This window comes from Rattus norvegicus, chromosome 15 (genome assembly GCF_021556685.1).
Source record: "Rattus norvegicus strain SHRSP/BbbUtx chromosome 15, alternate assembly SHRSP_T2T, whole genome shotgun sequence".
NCBI classification, from domain to species: domain Eukaryota; kingdom Metazoa; phylum Chordata; class Mammalia; order Rodentia; family Muridae; genus Rattus; species Rattus norvegicus.
In genome coordinates, this window is record NC_141548.1 from 82,471,540 (window position 1) to 82,488,800 (window position 17,261).

General features: G+C 40.6%; 1 protein-coding gene across 14 annotated transcripts in view; it reads right to left on the bottom strand.

Moving 5' to 3' along the window:
- Klf12 (KLF transcription factor 12) overlaps positions 1 to 17,261 on the bottom strand; it is a 425,271-nt gene that overhangs the window by 193,258 nt on the left and 214,752 nt on the right.

Genomic DNA, 17,261 nt, shown 5'->3' on the forward strand with positions numbered 1-17,261 from the left:
CTAAGCAGGGACAAACAAGGAAGCATGCATTTACTCTTTCTGCTACTGAGTGTGCTTATCTGATGTGACTAGATCCTTGGTTCCTGCTCTGAAGTCCCTCAAATGGTGGCCTGCATTCCGGATTATAAGAGAAAATTGAGCAGCGTTCCTTTAACCTATTTTCAGTGAAGGCATTTTATCATAGCAACGGAACCAAAACTAAAGCAGTGGCTTAGGAAACAGCATAGTTAAATAGTAAGCACCGATCAAAAGACATTTTAAAGTTGCACATTAAGTGCCACGTAAGACACAGTTCTGGATGTCTTAGAATGTAAGAATGCCTCTCAAAATATCTCCGTGCAAAGCAAGTTGCCTTCCTCATCTAAAATGACCTAGAGCAAGAGTCCTCTGGGCTTCTCTCCTGTGACACATGAATACATTAGCACTGGGGCAAATGAAGGCCATTTCAGCGTCTTTTTATATTCATACATTCAATAACTGAACTACTTCTGCCTCAAAAATCAAACTTAGCAACGGACTGAAGAGGTGTGATTTGTAAGAGTTTGTGGAATGATGAGTTGTGGGAAAACGAACCTTTTAAATAACTTTAATGAAAGAGCATCTGAAGAACGCACTCGGCGGCCATTTTAACCAGAATGAAGGTCTAAGGAAAGTGTTTTCCCTCCTCAGTCTCCTCAGCTGGAGAGCAACTGTAAACTGCAAGAGAAAAACTGATGGTTGCCCTACAACTTTTACGTCTAAAGAAGTTTCTGTGGGCACTGAAGAGATGGCTCAGTGTTTGAAAGCGTTTATTACTCTTGCAGAGGACCTGGATTCAGTTCCTAGCGCCCACATGGCAGGTCACTACTATCTGTAGTGACAAGTTCCAAGATGGGTACATCCTCTTCTGCTCCCGACAGGCACTGCATGCATATAGAACACAGACCCACCTGCTAGCAAAAATAGCCAGATACCTAACAAATAAAGACACATCTGGAAAGCAAAGGATGCATGCAAATCATATGACAGCCACAGAAGCCAGACTTGGAGACTTGGAAAACATGTCTGAGGATCGCACATCCTCAGATGAACTCTGGAGCCTCAGAGCAGTATCTGATATTTCTGCTCTCAAGTCGCAGAATAAGTTTTATTAAAGATGTTAAGATACCAGAATCAATATCGGCATAAACATTCTGGTAGCTGAATGAAACAAAAATATTCTGACACTGTAGGGCAATAAAATAAATAAGTAAATAAAAATAAACGAACAAAGCCTTAAACTCTACTCGGTTTGCATAGGGTGATTGATTTCTGCTTGGGTGGAAGCCAGTATCAGCTCAAGTTTCCTTGACAAGGGATACAATTAAGTGTGTCCCTATGCCTCCTGCTAAAAACAGACAATAACCAGGCATAGTTTTAGGGACAGCTAGAGGATGAAGTCCAAGTAACTCTCTTTAACAAGAAACTTCAGTAAAATACAGCTTTAGTAGCAGCACACCATTGTCCTATTCTCAATACACACCTCAGACCCTGGACTCAGTTACAGTGAGGCATCACCTTGGTGACAGTTGTGAGACAGAGGTGGGCTGACTAACTCTACTATTAGCCACAACCTACTTTGAATTTTTCTCATCCCATGAACATATTGGGTTTTTTGTGCTATCAGTACCAGAAATCGCTAGTAGAAATTCACACTTCTATTGGCAAGGCAAGTCTGTGCGGGCAGTGTTCCTTGTTGAGAGCTTTGAAAGTCAGCATTGTGATTACTTCTGCTTGTCTCCCCAACCCCCAGATCTTATTTGGAATCGGCAGTCTTCTTCCCATCCCTGACCCACACCTCTCCATGCTTCTCCAATTAGCGTGGGGTCAGAGAAAGGAGCACATCTGAGTCTCTTCTCTAATGACAAGATAAACAAAATCCAGGGGAGCTAATTTAATTATGTAGAGTGTGTGGATCTCCTCATTAGCTGGAGTTGACTGAGTATCTGCAAGTCATCCGATCCGTTTATTCTTTCCCCCTAGCCTCATAGTTCTAGAAGACATTCGATCAGCAGTATTGAGCGAGTATTTACTATGTGCCAGCCATTGTCCTGTATAGATTTTTTCAGATAAAGAAAAACACAATAATATGCTGTGTAATTCCATGCTGAAAGGCAGGTGCTGAGTATTTGGGGAAAAAAAATTAATGAAGCTGGTAAAGGGTTCGAGAGCCCAAACAGGCATGGAAGCCAGGCTGACAAGTAGAAAGGCCTAAAAAACTACTTCAAGTGTTCTTTATTTTTTAGTTTCATAATTCATATAAGGGGTTTAGTTGTTTATAAAACTTGTTCTCCTTCCTACTTCCTCCTTCTCTTGCTGGAAGTCTTCTACCAAGACCCTCTCCTATTTGCATGCCTTAGTATATGTCCTGCAAGTAAGAGTTTCTTGCTTCAGTGAGAACCTATTTAGTGCAGAGAGGGCAACATATCAGTGGCTACACCACTGAGAAAAAGACACCCTTTCCCCCAACAACTGTGATCTCCCACAGTCCTCCAGACAGGGACAGACTACAGGGGCAGCGTTCCCTAATCGTGAATACTGCAGTGTTGAATGCACGGTCTTGTGGAACTCTTGTGTGAACACGCTCACTAGAATGAGATCTCCATGGCATGGACGGAATAAAGCTTGTTGATGCTCTTCTTCTTATCCTGTGGCTCTAATAGTCTTTCTGCATTCTCCTACAGTGTTCCTTGAATCCCCTGTATTGGCTGGTTTCATGTGTCAACTCGATACAAGCTGGAGTTATCACAGAGAAAGGAGCCTCCGTTGAGGAAATGCCTCCATGAGACCCAGCTGTAAGGCATTTTCTCAACTAGTGATCAAGGAGGGAAGGACCCCATTCATTGTGGGTGGTGCCATCCCTGGGCTTTTAGTCCTGGGTTCTATAAGAGAGCAAGCCAGGGGAAGCAAACCAGTAAGTAACATCCCTCCATGGCCTCTGCATCAGCTCCTGCTTCCTGACCTGCTTGAGTTCCAGTCCTGACTCCCTTTGGTGATGAACAGCAACGTTGGAAGTGTAAGCTGAATAATATCTTTCCTCCCCAACTTGCTTCTTGGTCATGATGTTTGTGCAGGAATGGAAACCCTGACTAAGACAGCCCCAGAGAGGGTGATAGTGTCCCATTCAGGGACACGGCCTCCTTCCATTCTGTTCAGCCTATACCAAAAGGCTAGTTTCCTCCTCAGAAGTGGAGGAAGAAATGCCATTACAGAATTCTGTCCCCATTTTATAGAACCCAGAGACTTTTTATATGTCTCCAAACCAAGTATGCACATGTGCCCACAGAGCAGCACACATGTTCATATACTCGGAAGGTCACATTTGCAAGGCAATGATGTGTGGAAAGGAGTATACAGAGAGCCCAATCCCTACAGCCTACCATGATCTAAGAGTCTCAGACAATTCAATAATAACAACTGTTTTATTCCTTGAAAATTTATCTTAGGTCTCACAAAATGGTTTGCCACCACATTGTAATTTCAATTACAATGAAATTCAATTTTAGTTATTCATAAAGCATATCCTATTTTCTTTAGCATTCTGGTCTTACATAGGTATTTTAACCTTGTTCCCAGTCTGAGGTACTAAAAAATTCAAACTAGAATTTGTATTTAATTTTACTGTGTGTTCTCTCTCTCTCTCTCTCTCTCTCTCTCTCTCTCTCTCTCTCTCTCCCTCTCCCTCTCCCTCTCTCCCTCTCCCTCTCCCTCTCCCTCTGTGTGTGTGTGTATGAGTATGTGTGTTTGTTCGATGGTAGGTGTTAAGTGTCTTCTATCATGATTTATCTGTTTAATACATGCAATATATATATAAACAATTACTCACAAAGATATATTATTATTGTTTTTGTTGTTGTTGTTATTTTGTTTCTCACTGAACCCACAGCTCAGCCTATGGTATTGTTTTTCTCTGCCTAATCACAAGATTATGGACAGGTGATCAATTTTCTATGTGAATGCAAGGATATGAACTCATAAACTTGTACTTGTGCAGCAAGCACAACAGAGCCATACCACAGTCCCCACGCTCTCTAGTACTTATATCCCCATGTGCCCATCAAGAAAATCATTTAAAAATAAAATTATAATAAGTCATATTTGTAAGTTGTTTATTTTTTCTTTAATTCAATTGTTTAGGTATATGTCCTTTACTTTTGACCATGTATACTGATTACTAAAAATATCCATTCTGATAATAGTAAGTTTTTGTAAATATTTTATAAGAATGGCTATTAAGGTCTATCATGTTTATTTAGATGGTTAGCAATAAATTCTTTTCATTCATTCACCTATTTCCTTTCCTTCTTAAAGCATCTGCATGAACACAAATTCATATTACAGTCGCCAACACAAGTCTGTCTTTGTTCTGTAGAGAGACAAGTGCTATTTCCACTGTCCTTTATGAACCACACAATTGCTACCAGGGTTCAATCCGAGGCTCCTCATATCTCTTGCATGGTTCAGTCACACTGAGGAGTGATGAACAGTTGCTTCCTGTGGTGGCAAGTCCTTGCTTTTGCTCAGGTTCCACAGTCATACAGCTGTTCTTGGTGTCTCACGTAACTCAAAGTCTCAAATCTACATAATAAGACAATGTAAGACGTTTGTCTTACAGCTTCATGAGACCCTAGAGCGCTGAGAAGATGAGACAATATTTGTTCTTGTTACACACAGAATACCAATCACCAAAACCCAGAGAGCTGAGTGATTCTTTTTCCAGTACTGTGCTGGAAAGTATGAGGCAGCCTGGAGACCAGAGCTAATTCTCGTCGCCGGGTGATATTCTTCACATATCGAAACGCTCATCTTACACATTGGTTTATAGAATGGGACTTCTCACTTGGGAGCTTTTATTTAAACTGTGAAACATTAGAAAAGGAAAGTCGGGGCTTTGATCTCTGCCAGCTGTCGGGGTGACTTCAGTGTGGGTGGTAAGATGGCCGACATTGAGGAGAAAGGTCACAGCATGAATTACGAGGCATGTGTTACATCTGGTGTGGATGGCAGTGGATGTAGCCCATGGTGCCAGGCACACACCAGGGAGGAATGAGTGACAGGGATCAATGGAAGTCTGACTGGAGGGAATGGGATGGGGGTAAGTTGATATTGGGTTACCCAGGTCTGCAGTCCTAGGTAAGAGTTTCAACCCAGACGAGACAGTTGATGAGAAAAAGCTATGTCCTTGTAGTTTATCAATGGAAAGAAGCTGCCTCACAAGCATAGTAGGTAGGGTTTCAGTCTCGGAAGTGGAAGGAATGCGAAGCAGACAGCAGAAGATACGCTTCTGAAGAATCAGGTCCTGAGCTCACTTGACAAGTGTGCTTTGTAGTCCCAGGAAGGAGTGAATCCTACTTATTTGCTATAAGACAAGTCATCTCCTTTAAGCTCACTATCACACAAACTTCAAGTTCCATTGACAACTGGTTTCCAAGTCAGCAATGGTAACTCTTCCTGTGAGAAACTATTTCTGAGAAAATCAATTTATTATTCTGAGAACTGCATGATTTCTTCCCCCAAAGCAATATAAATGTGAAGGGAGAAAATTGGTGCCTTTTAAAAGTCTCACAACAAAAAGTGAGACAACACACTAAGAATGACTGGTGGATCCCTCACACCAAATGGGGCAACCTCCAGATCTTCTCAAAACATCATGAAAAGCTGCCTGTGAAACTGAGACAATTTGAGCTCACCCTATGTGTAGGAAACATGTTTATATGCACTGTGTGAAGATGTGTCTCTTTCCTTCCTTGCCTGGCTAAGGCACCTTATGATTGGTTAAAATAATAAATAGCCCACAGAAGGCGGGACATCTGGCAGAGAGAAAGGAACTCTGGGAGAGTAACTCTCAGGAAGAATCACCACTCAGACTTGGGGAAAGTCGGACTATGAAACTGAAGAGAGGTAGCAACATGGCTGAAGTTAGATTCTTATACACAGGATAATTGAGGTAGGAGCTAGGAGGAAACAATGCCTAGCTAGAAGACCAACAGCATGTACTAATAAATATAGTCTCTCTGTCATTATTTGGGAACAAAGATTGAACTAGGAAAGCACAAACGGTTACATCTATGCACCAGGCTTAATGTAAATGTCACTGGATGTCACTGTGGCTGGGACTGAGAAGAGACTTCATTTTCACCTAAGCCACCTCTTCCTGGAGGCAGTACGATGTATGGGTGTCTAGAAGAAGCAATCTGAACTCCAGCGCTCATCCTAACAGTTAGCAATACTTTACGCACTGTACACACTGCTAACTTCCTTTAAAACTTTGTTTTTTGACTGATAGCCATTTAATTTATACCCGTGGATGCTAAATGATCGCCCCTTCCTCCATGCTGAGATACAATGGCTCATTGTAATTTTCCCTCAGGAAACTATCTGAACTATTGAAAACTCAGTTTCTATGTTTTATTATTTCAAAATTCAAAATTCATATTAGTTATTCTATTTTTTCATATCACATATCTGTTCTCAAAAAGCAATGGTAGCACCCTGAATATTACCCAAATACATTGAAATCTATGTTGGCTACATTTCTATTCATTCAAACTTACACTCTCAATTTGATTCCCAGGGCAAACATGACCTTTGACCTTCTGAGAGATGGTGAAAAGAGGGAACACACCAAGATCATTCAAGTACTTATGGTGGGAAAAGGACGGGTATCAAATGAAGACTGTTGATTTTGCTGATTCAAAGGCCACATCACATCAATGTGTCCAGGGTCCCCTTACTTTTATTCAAATGAGCTACCCAACCACATTTCAGTAAATTCAGCTTTCTAAGCACAATACGCCTTTGAAGGCCATATATTTAAAATGCTTACTTAGCATCCCTTGGTTTATATCCCCACGTACCTGAAACTGTCCAGCATTTGCATCATCCACAAGTTTCCAAAACCCTCTGTGCTAATATACACCATCAACAAACTACCTGGCACCGCTGGTCATACTTACCTCATACTTAGCCTCTTCCTGACCTACAACCTATCAGCCCTCAAATGCTAGTGATCTCACCTCCCAAACCGCTCTTCAGTTTACCCATTTTCTCTTTGAACACACCGCACCTCTTTATTCTACATCACCCTGTTGTCCCCCGAGATTTCTGCAAATGAAGTAATTTCCCATGCCCCTCTCTCTGGCTACTTCATTCTGCAATCTCCCAACATAATAGCAGTCTTCGAGTCTCAGTAGCTCTAGAATTCAATATAGAAAAGGGTCTAGATTTTCCCTGGGTTTGGTTTCTGTGTATTGTTATCAAATTGGGCAAGACTGTGCCTATGAGTTCCTATCTTGTTCTGCTCTAGACACACTGGACTTTTCAGTTTGTGCAGGTTCCTTGTTATCTCTTCATTTTAATTCTTTGTCAGAACAAATGTCCCTTCCAGAGAATATGCAGCATCCTTATTCCCTTTGACTGGCCAGCTCTTTTTCTCCCCCACACATTTACAGAGACCTCACTTTTCCCTACAAGAGACAACCTGTTCTCTGTAAGCTGGGTTTTTTTTAATATGTTCCTACCATGAAAGCATTTACCTTCCTCACAGTAAACTGAGTTCTAGTTGTAAAATCAAATGATAAATCTGAATCATAGGATTTGTGCTTGAAAACACTCCAGTGACAGCCTGAGCTAATCTTTCTCCCCTCTTCTGTTATCTATGCCTGGCAAACAAAAAGAAACTAACAGTGTAGTCAGAGAGTAAATTATCATATGTGCAAAAAGGAGCCATGAGCTTAATATTTATATTCTTTCTCCCTCCCCTCCCACCTTGCTCTTTTCCGCCTTCTACTCCTGGCTTCATTATCTCTCCTCCAGAGAAAACCTCATCGGAAGGTTCTTAGACAAGGTTTTCCATTGTGTTAGAGATGGTCACTATCTTAGTTGTGGTTCCAATTGCTGTAGCAAAACACCATCACCAAAAGAAACTTGGGGAGGAAAATTTTTATTTCATCTTGCACTCAAACATCACAGTTTATCATCAAAGGAAGTTAGGTCAGCAACACAAGGCAGGAACCTGGAGGCGGAAGTGATACTAGCTTTTTTTTTTTTTTTGTACTGTTTGTGGACACAAGACCAAAAGTGGCCTTACCCTCAAGGGGATGGGCCCTTCCACATGAATGATTTATCGAGAATGTATTCCATAGCCTTGTCCAATAGCTGATCTTCAGAGGCATCTGCATAGTTAAGGTTTCCTCCTCCAAGATGACCCTACATTTTGTGAAATTGATATAAAAAGTAGCTAAAACAGCTACTAACCCGAAGTGAAGACAGAAATATGGTACCTCTATGTGATAACAACTGTAAATATAGAGGAGCAGGCCATTGGTTCAGGACTCAAAATGGGAGAGAAAAGGCTTTGCTCCCCATTAACAATTGTGTGGCTCAAACTCTCTTTTAGACCTGTAACAAACACATTGAGGCAGCAAAAGAAATCATAGTGTAGGTCACCTGCCTGAGGGAGGCAGAGCCAATCAGGTGTTTATTCTAAGCAGGTAAACGAGATGGCTGTCACTAGACACTGTCACAAACATAACGAGACAAAAAGAAAGAAAGAAAGAAAGAAAGAAAGAAAGAAAGAAAGAAAGGAAGGAAGGAAGGAAGGAAGGAAGGAAGGAAGGAAGGAAGGGGAAAAGAAAAGAAAGGACTGTCTCTCAGTCCTCAGTAAAACATGCATTAGTAGTTGATTATTCTTCCATCATCTAAAGGGTAACAAGAGAAGTTAGAGACCCACAAAAAGAGGGGTTAAGAGTGTGGCATAGCCGCTCTCCCCTGACATTATGAAGACTTGACAATGTGTGAATTAGGGCTGATACAGAACGAAGATTGACTTGTCCTTTACAAGGCAAATGCAGTAGAAAGAGGACCCTGATGGGATCTGACAGAAACATTCCAGGGAGATGCATGGACAAAGGGCACCCCAGCATGGACTTTGCCAAAGAAGTCTACTGTGTAGGGACATGCTGTGCAGAGAGGGACACGGAGACGGGGGCCATGGCTGACTAAAAGGAAGCACAGCTCCCAGGCTGTGATAGGTTCTTTAAGAAAGTAGACTAAGAGGTGGTGACATCATTGATATGGAAGTGACGTCACTAGGCAAAGATTAGAACAAGACAACCAATCAATCAGAATGGGATGCCCATTTTGCCTTTTCTCTGTCTCTATATGTCCAAACATTAAAAAGAGGGAAACAGCCCCAAGGCCTCCCTCCCACAGCCTCTACAGTGTAGGCAGAAACTCTAGGAAGTGCATTTTTCCCGAGAGCCAAGAGCCGTGTGGGAAGCTAAGAGAGCTTACACTTGGCCTGAATGCAATGAGGCTGAAACTCGAAACCAATCCTAAAACTTCATTTTTCCTGTTAATAATCAGAAATCACTAATAAGTCACAGACATTATTTGAGAAGTTATAGATAGGAATGGGAGTTTAGTGAAGTCAAAAATTTATAAAATCATAACTGTAACTAATTGACATTGTCTAATAAATTGATTAGGGATGGTGAGTGTGAGATGTTTGGGCCATATATGAAAATAAAACTATCCTAGCAACACAACAGCTTCCTAAGTAGAGCTGGCGCACACTTAGGTCCTCACATATAAAGAGAAAAATTCATTCATGTAACTCTGCAGCGCTCAGTGGGAAACCATTCTGCTCACCACTCCTGTTTCAGTGAAGTATGATTAATTGGTGGCTATAATAACTACCCGAACAAGTGGCCGCAAAGAACACATCCCCAACCTTTAAGGTTTTTCAATCTAATGGATGACAGGCCAATTCTAAACTCCAGTGGAACCCATTCATCCTACATTGCTTGTGTTAATGGAATGATTACATGGTTCCCAAATAAGGAGTTTTGCATTACAGTATCGCTTGTGAGAAATCACACTATGTGCACAGGACACTGAGTGTGAAACATAGTTTCCAAGTGCTGGGAAAAATTAATTATACAGTAAAAAAAATTAGGTTTGTTCAACATAGCAATTAAGTCATATATTTTTAAAAGGGAGATGGAACGATATTGCTTCCCAAATCATTCAGATGTCTACATGTTCTTCCTTTAGTGATGAGACTACACTGGCTTATTAGATGTGTTGCTCAGGACTGGTAATTTAAGGAACAAAATACCCATAAACATTTCAATCAGGATGAGATTGCTGTTGGCCCATTCACCTTAAATTTGATGCCAAGAGTAAGGGGAAAAAAAATCTTGGAAGTTCTAGGTTCTCGCTGTAAAAGGAAAGATAAATCTGAATCACTGGCTTTGTGCTTGGAAAACCCTCCAGCAGTGACAAACTGATGCGTTCACAGGCTGTCTGGATTGAAGTGCCCTTTCCCCTAAAGGAAATCACAGAGGTCTCTAACAGTGTATCTGAATATACAATAAAATCACACAGCAAACCTTGACTCTCAGTGCGTTTCTTTGTTGTTGTTTATGTTACGAGATTAGTGCCATCTACAATCAAGAAACACCCGGTACTTAGCTACAGCTTCACATATGGAGACAAGAAGAGGGCTGAGGCTCTTAATATTCTTTGGGAATTTATTTCAGGGCTGTGCTAAAGAAATTAGTCAGAAAGCACCAGGCAGGCAGTCCACCCACATTCGACCACCTTTCCCTACCTAATGATAATTATAGGCTGTGGAACAGGCAGCCTCTAATAAATACCATCACCCTTGGAAGACAAAGATCTGTAGGGGCCTCTCTGTTGCCATGGAAATATCTTCAGGCCACCTTGTCCTCAATACTAAGCATCACCTTCGTGTTAACATGCTGAGAGAGATGGGGGAGGGGGCATATGTTAGCCCAAATCACAGGATAACTCACTCTGGCCTTCCAGTTATAAATGCGATGTTGCCCATAGTTCTACAACAGTCCCCCACAATGGAAAACATGAGTCTCAAGGACAGTGGCTTCTCACTTATGGGATCCTGCTTCTCTGGCTTTTATGTGACACCTTACCCACTTCATCCCCTGCCAATGATGTAGAGAAATAAAGAACAGCAGACAAGTGGCCTTATTCACTTTCTTCCTTCCAAGCTCTGGGATCTATGGCTTAATAAGGTGTGGTTCACAGAGGGAAGAAAGGCAGACAAGTCTCCTTCTTTCAACTCAACATGGACGACGTTTTCACAGTCATTCATTGAGAGCAGTGGGTAAAGGGCTTATGACAGTGTGAAAGGAATTTCCCCAAGGCATTTAGTGATTAATAGTCCCCCTTCAGAACTCACAGACTGTGACGTGACAGTATGCACAAAGATCCGTATAGGCTTAAGCCACACAAAATCCCAGCATGCAGGATGGGAGGCAAGCATGGATACCACCCTTGGCCACGGAGCTCCTGGCACTGGATTGCTTCTGGGAAAGGGAAAGTCAGGTTTCTTCAATGGACTGGCACATGATATTCCCGAAGTTTGTGGAAGAGAGGGACAAGGAGACAAGGAAGTTGGGTGAGGAGGGAGGTGGGGAGAATCTGAAGGAGCTGGCGGAGGGAAAATGAATTTGATCAAACTATATTGTATGGAATCCTCAAAGCATAAATAAAAGGACGGTATTTTAAAATATAGAAGTTCATTTAATATAGTCACAAATACTGTCAAGTAGACGTCCAATAGAGTTTGGGACTGCAGGCACCAAGTACAACTTGGCCCCATAGAAAATACTGACAATTTATATGTAACTTACACTTTACCTATGTTTCCTCTAAAGGCTACTCAAACATAAAACCGACTAGCCGTAAACGATAATTTAAAAAGTAGAATAATGGAAGGATAGCTACGTGGACCTTCATGATCCCAAATTGCTTATGGCTGGCAGAGAGCACACAGAGTGGAGCAGAACAGAGAGAATGTGAGAGAAGTCTTCTGAAGGTGGCTAGGAACCCAGAAGGTGTGTAGTGCACTCCTCTTCAAGGGAGGCCCCAGGTTTCAGGCTACCTTACCTACCCACTGTGTTTCACTCAAACTCCCAGGTTTTTCCGTCAGGCACTTCAGATAGAGTGTCCCAATTACTTCCCAAATGCTACCTTGGGAGGAGGTACCATTTGCTGCCTATTTCACAGCTGACACCAAGCTTAGGAAGATGAAGTGACTTCGTGAGCTTCACAGATGTGCTCTTTCGGGAGTCCATGACAGCCTTACTTCAGGTCTTCATTAGAGCACCAGTGTAGGTATTCATTAGAGCATTACTCGGGGCTTTCATTAGTATAATGGGCACACTCACAGAGAACACTCTAAAGTGTCCTCTGCACTAACAGTGAGTCAACTTCCCACCACAGAGGAATCAATCATTGTTAAACGAGTAATCTAAAACATCGCTTCCTTCTACTTTCTCGATGCTGCTCTTAAACATACTTCTTAAGGCACAAGTGCTAAAGCTCCCTCTTTGAATGAGGTGCTTATAAATACCGAGATGACGTTCACTGATGTGAGGTAGTCCGTATTACCTTCCATGGAGTAAAGAAAAATGGAGAAATCTAAAGATAGGTCTTGTCTCACAACATGACCCTGTTTTATGTTTCCACACCACTTCTTTGGGGGAAATGCATGCAATTTGGGCTTCTTTGGGGAAATGTACTTCCTCCATTTGTTTATCCTGACAGGAAAAGCAGCAGCTCGGTACTGATCAGCTCCTTTAAATGTACCCCTATCAAATGCTAAGGTTTTATTTTTTTATAACCTGCAAATCAAGACATACTTTTTCAGCTGTGCTAACATGGGTTTTTAAGTAGCAGAGTCTAAAAGAAGTTATCCTCTTATTTGGCTGATGTCTGATTGACACATCGGTGTATTTTTTTTAAATGCTATAATTTTAAGAGCCACTGTCTGGGTGTGGTATCTGTGTATGCTGCCAGCACACGCTGAGGTATGAAGAAGAATCTACACATCAGAAGATGAGGCATAAACACTAAAGTTATCTACATAGTCTAATCTCTTATTAATTATGACATTCCACAAATATACGACCCAGTAAAAGGAATGGTATACAAATTATAAAAGAAAGAAAAAAATATCTGGTACGGTATTTAAAAACTGGACAGCAATCTAGCCTGCCTTGAAAATATACATTAGCATTCAGTGTAAGAGGGCTGCCTCCTGAAGCCAATTTGAAAGTTCATTCCAATATTAAGTCATAAATTTCTCAAATGGATCAAGTCTAACACTGGGATGTGGGAAAAGTTAATGCCCCAGAAGCTTGAAACTTTACCACCATTCTTGGGCTTAATGTAGAGGAGGGAAAATCTACTTGTGAATACAGTAGTAGCAGCTACCATGGTCAAACATTTTCCATGACAATTACAACATGGGCAATGTATAAGTAAGAAACAAACAAACAAACAAAATACTACTAGAAAAACAGATGAATTCGATAAAAGTAACCAATCAGAACCATCAAGCATAGCCATCAGACAAAATGTGACAAATATTTAAAGAGGTAGAATGTGAATTATTGTTATGAAGGTTCACTGGCAGAATCTTGTACCACATACCTCAATAAATTGTTTTCTGGAATTATAGGCTGATTTACAGAAAATCATATCCCCCAGATTGCTGAATTTCATTTTACTTGGATGTTTTTAATCTATAATAAATGGAATATTCACTGTTGAAGTCAGGATAATGCATATATATACCAGAGAATATAAAATCAGAAATCCTAGCTCTCTCTAGAAAAGTATTTGTTATTCACTTCAGTGAATATGTATGCATATATGCATACATTATACATATACATATACATATACATATACATATACATATACATATACATATACATATACATATACATATACATATACATATACGATCTGGATAATTTTCCCAGGGAAAGTCACCAGGTGCTTTCACTCTGTGGGTTTGTTATGGTGTTAGCAACCACATGTATTGGTCTAGTTGCTGTGACAAAATACATAAAAGTATAACTAAGGGTCAGGAGAACTTGGTTTGGCTCACAAAGGTCCCAGAGCATTCTAGCCACCCTGGCGGAAAGGTACGGTGCTGAAAGCAGGAGGTACCAATCCCCCAGCATTCTCAGGTAGCTACCTCCGCCCTTGTTTTTCTTTATTCCTGGATTCCAGCCCATGTGATAGTACTGCCCACATTTACAGGCCAAATTTTCACCTCAGCTCTCTCCACAAAAACCTGAAACACTCCCCATTTAAGGCCACATGGCTAGTCACCCAATCAAGCTGAAACTGAAGATTAGCCATAATCCAAATGGATTAACCACTGTTTAAAATATACTTTAACATCTTGGGCTGATTTAGGAGGAAACAATGGGCACACACTCTTACTGAACACACACACACACACACACACACACACACACACACACACACACACTCTGGTTATGTCTATCTAGCATGATCATGCAGAACTCAGTAGACAAGGATTGCCATTCAAAAGCCTATAATTTGGCCAACACTAGTATTAGCAGGAATTTATATTCAACAAAAGTATCATTACCTACCAGGCATAAAGAAGCATGCCTCTCTTCCTTGTACTTAGGAAGCTAAGATAGAAAGATATCTATGAAGTAAAGGCTAGCCTGAGCTACAGTGAGTTCTAAGGTAGCCTGAGCTTCAAGGAGATCTGTCTGAAAAATAAAATCAAACCAACCAAACAAACGAAAACCTCACAAATATTCTCCATCACCAATGTGATATTATTTTGAATTTTATAATTCTCTAAAATTTGATATTAGTTAATTTACATATTTTATGGATATCTTAGCTCTCCCCCACATACAAACTTAAAGCCTATGTTTAATGCATGCTTGTTAATATGCAGTATTACAAACCAAAAATCTAAACATAGTTTTAGAGGTATTGAGTATTTTCTCCTTCAAAGTGATTTGTTCATTTCTCATGTTCGACCTACAGGGTGCCACTGTTGTTCCATGACTCCATGACCTCTCGAGAGCACTGTTTCACTTAGACAAGTGAAAGTCTTCTGTTCCTTTCTGCCTAGCCTCAGTCTGAGGGAACACCAACTTGATTTTATTCAGTAATGTCCTAGTGACATGTGATATTTTCATAGTTCCACTCTTAAGTTGAGTTGTGTCAGTACTATATCATCACAAGTACACAGTGTAAAATCAACAGATGTGACCCAGTTTCAAAAATTTCTACAAAGATTACATCCCGTACTCTTGTCATTGCTAACCATGTAAATCAGAAAATTCTAGACAGATTGCTTCCAATCATTATAGTACTGGGATTTATGCTCCGATAGTATACAAGACATAGCTTACATGATGAAATGCCTCACTTAAAATCAACCCTTATAATTCAGAATAAATGATAAAATAGATGTTAAAATTAGATTTTTCTCTACAAACATCCATTAGAAAATAATTAAGATTCATAATGTGTTTTGCCTTTGAAAGGGTCACATCATCGTATTAGCATCACGCTGACGCTATTAGTCTATCTGAAGTCAGCCACTTTTCTTTTCCTTACAAATTACTTTATCTCAATTTCCCCTATTTACTCAATGTACATAGGCCATTATAAAATCTAGATGGCCTTTAAATTCATCTTTTCCTTATTCTTTTGATTTTTCACCACATAGTTCATTTCTTGACACTGGGTTTTAGTTCAAACATATATTGATTGTATCTTGTGGTCACTACCAGTCTTATTCCATCAAACCACATTCATGTAACATAATTATGGCAACCACACACATAGCCTGTTGACCAACTCCATTTCTTTGAGAATTTCATGCAGAAGTAAAATGCATTTTGAGCATATCAATTCCTCCATTACTTCCCTCTCTCTTCTCATGGCCCCCACTAAGTAGTACAATAATGTGCCAGTGTCTTGGTGGTAGCAACAGAGATCTGACTGGACTTCAGCTGCGCTCAATGGAGAGGACCTTGTTCCTTAGACTGTAAACCTAGTTAGGGTTGGAAAAGTCACAGACCTTAGAAGAAAACTTACTACTACCATTTAGCTGCATTGATACAGTATCAACCTGCTTTCCAAATACCTTGACAGCCACAGGTTAGTGCAGTCCTCAGGCTTCCTCAAGGAAACTAGCCAGGGCAAAGAAACTGACTATGGAGTACCTATTCCCAAATGGAACATCTATCTACAATACAAGCCCTACCTTTACCCAAGGCTCAGGGAACATTGTGGTAGAAGGAATAGAAAAATTATTAGAAACAGAAGACAGAGGTAACTTAAGAAAACACACTTAAAGCCTATTTTTAAGGACCTCTAAGAAGAAATAAAATATGATTTCCTTGATACACAAATAAATTTTCATTTTATCCTACTTGGGAAACTTTGTGTGCTCTAAACCCTTGAATTCATGTATTCCATCACTTTTTAATTTCAATTATCAGCCAATATGTCTGCTAATATTATCACTGTCTTTCATTTTGTCAGTGTATGCCATATGCCTTTCACCCCTGAGCCATTTCTCCAGCCTCATCTATTTTTTCCCTCTTCTCTGTTATCTAGTAATTAGTTCACTATGTATGTGCTGACTAGTTTCATGTCAACCCGGCACAAGAGAGAGTTATATGAGAAGAAACACAATGGAGGCTGTGCCTCCGTTAGGCTGGCCTGTAATAAAATCTGTAGAGGAATTATATTGATGAATGACTGATGTTGGAGGATCTCCCCCACAGGAGTTGGTGGTGCATACTGTGCAAACCTTGGATGGGAAGCCTCTAAGTCTAAGTTGCTCTTCCATGGCCTCCGCATCAGTTCCTGCAGTGACTCCCTGGAGAATGAACTCTAAGATGAAATGAACTCTTTGCTCCCAAGATGCTTTTGGTCATGGTGCTTTATCATAGCAATAGGAAGCTGAACTAAGACAATGCATTTTCCAGTTTACCAGTTTTCTCATTAGCAGCATCGTATCTGCTTTATAATCTTAGGATTCTGTGTTTATTTCTCTTGCATTGATCTCCAGTTTAGAGTAACAGGGGCTGTGTGGTTTCTGTTGTGGTTTCAAATTTTCCTGGTCATTTCACTACTTGTTCATTTTTGTGGGTCATCTTTTAGTGTTTTAAATATGTGTGCATATTCCATTTTTGTACCCTTGGGGACTCTAGCATTGGGAGTCTGTTCTAGCAAACTTCCCTGTTGCTGTGATTAAAACAAACAACAGAATTAACCACAGTGACTTAGGAGAGGAAAAGGTTTGCATGGCTTACAGGTTCTAGTCCATCACAGAGGGAAGGCAGGACCAGAGTTCAAAGCAGAAGAAACTTGGAGCAGAAACCATGGAGGTACAA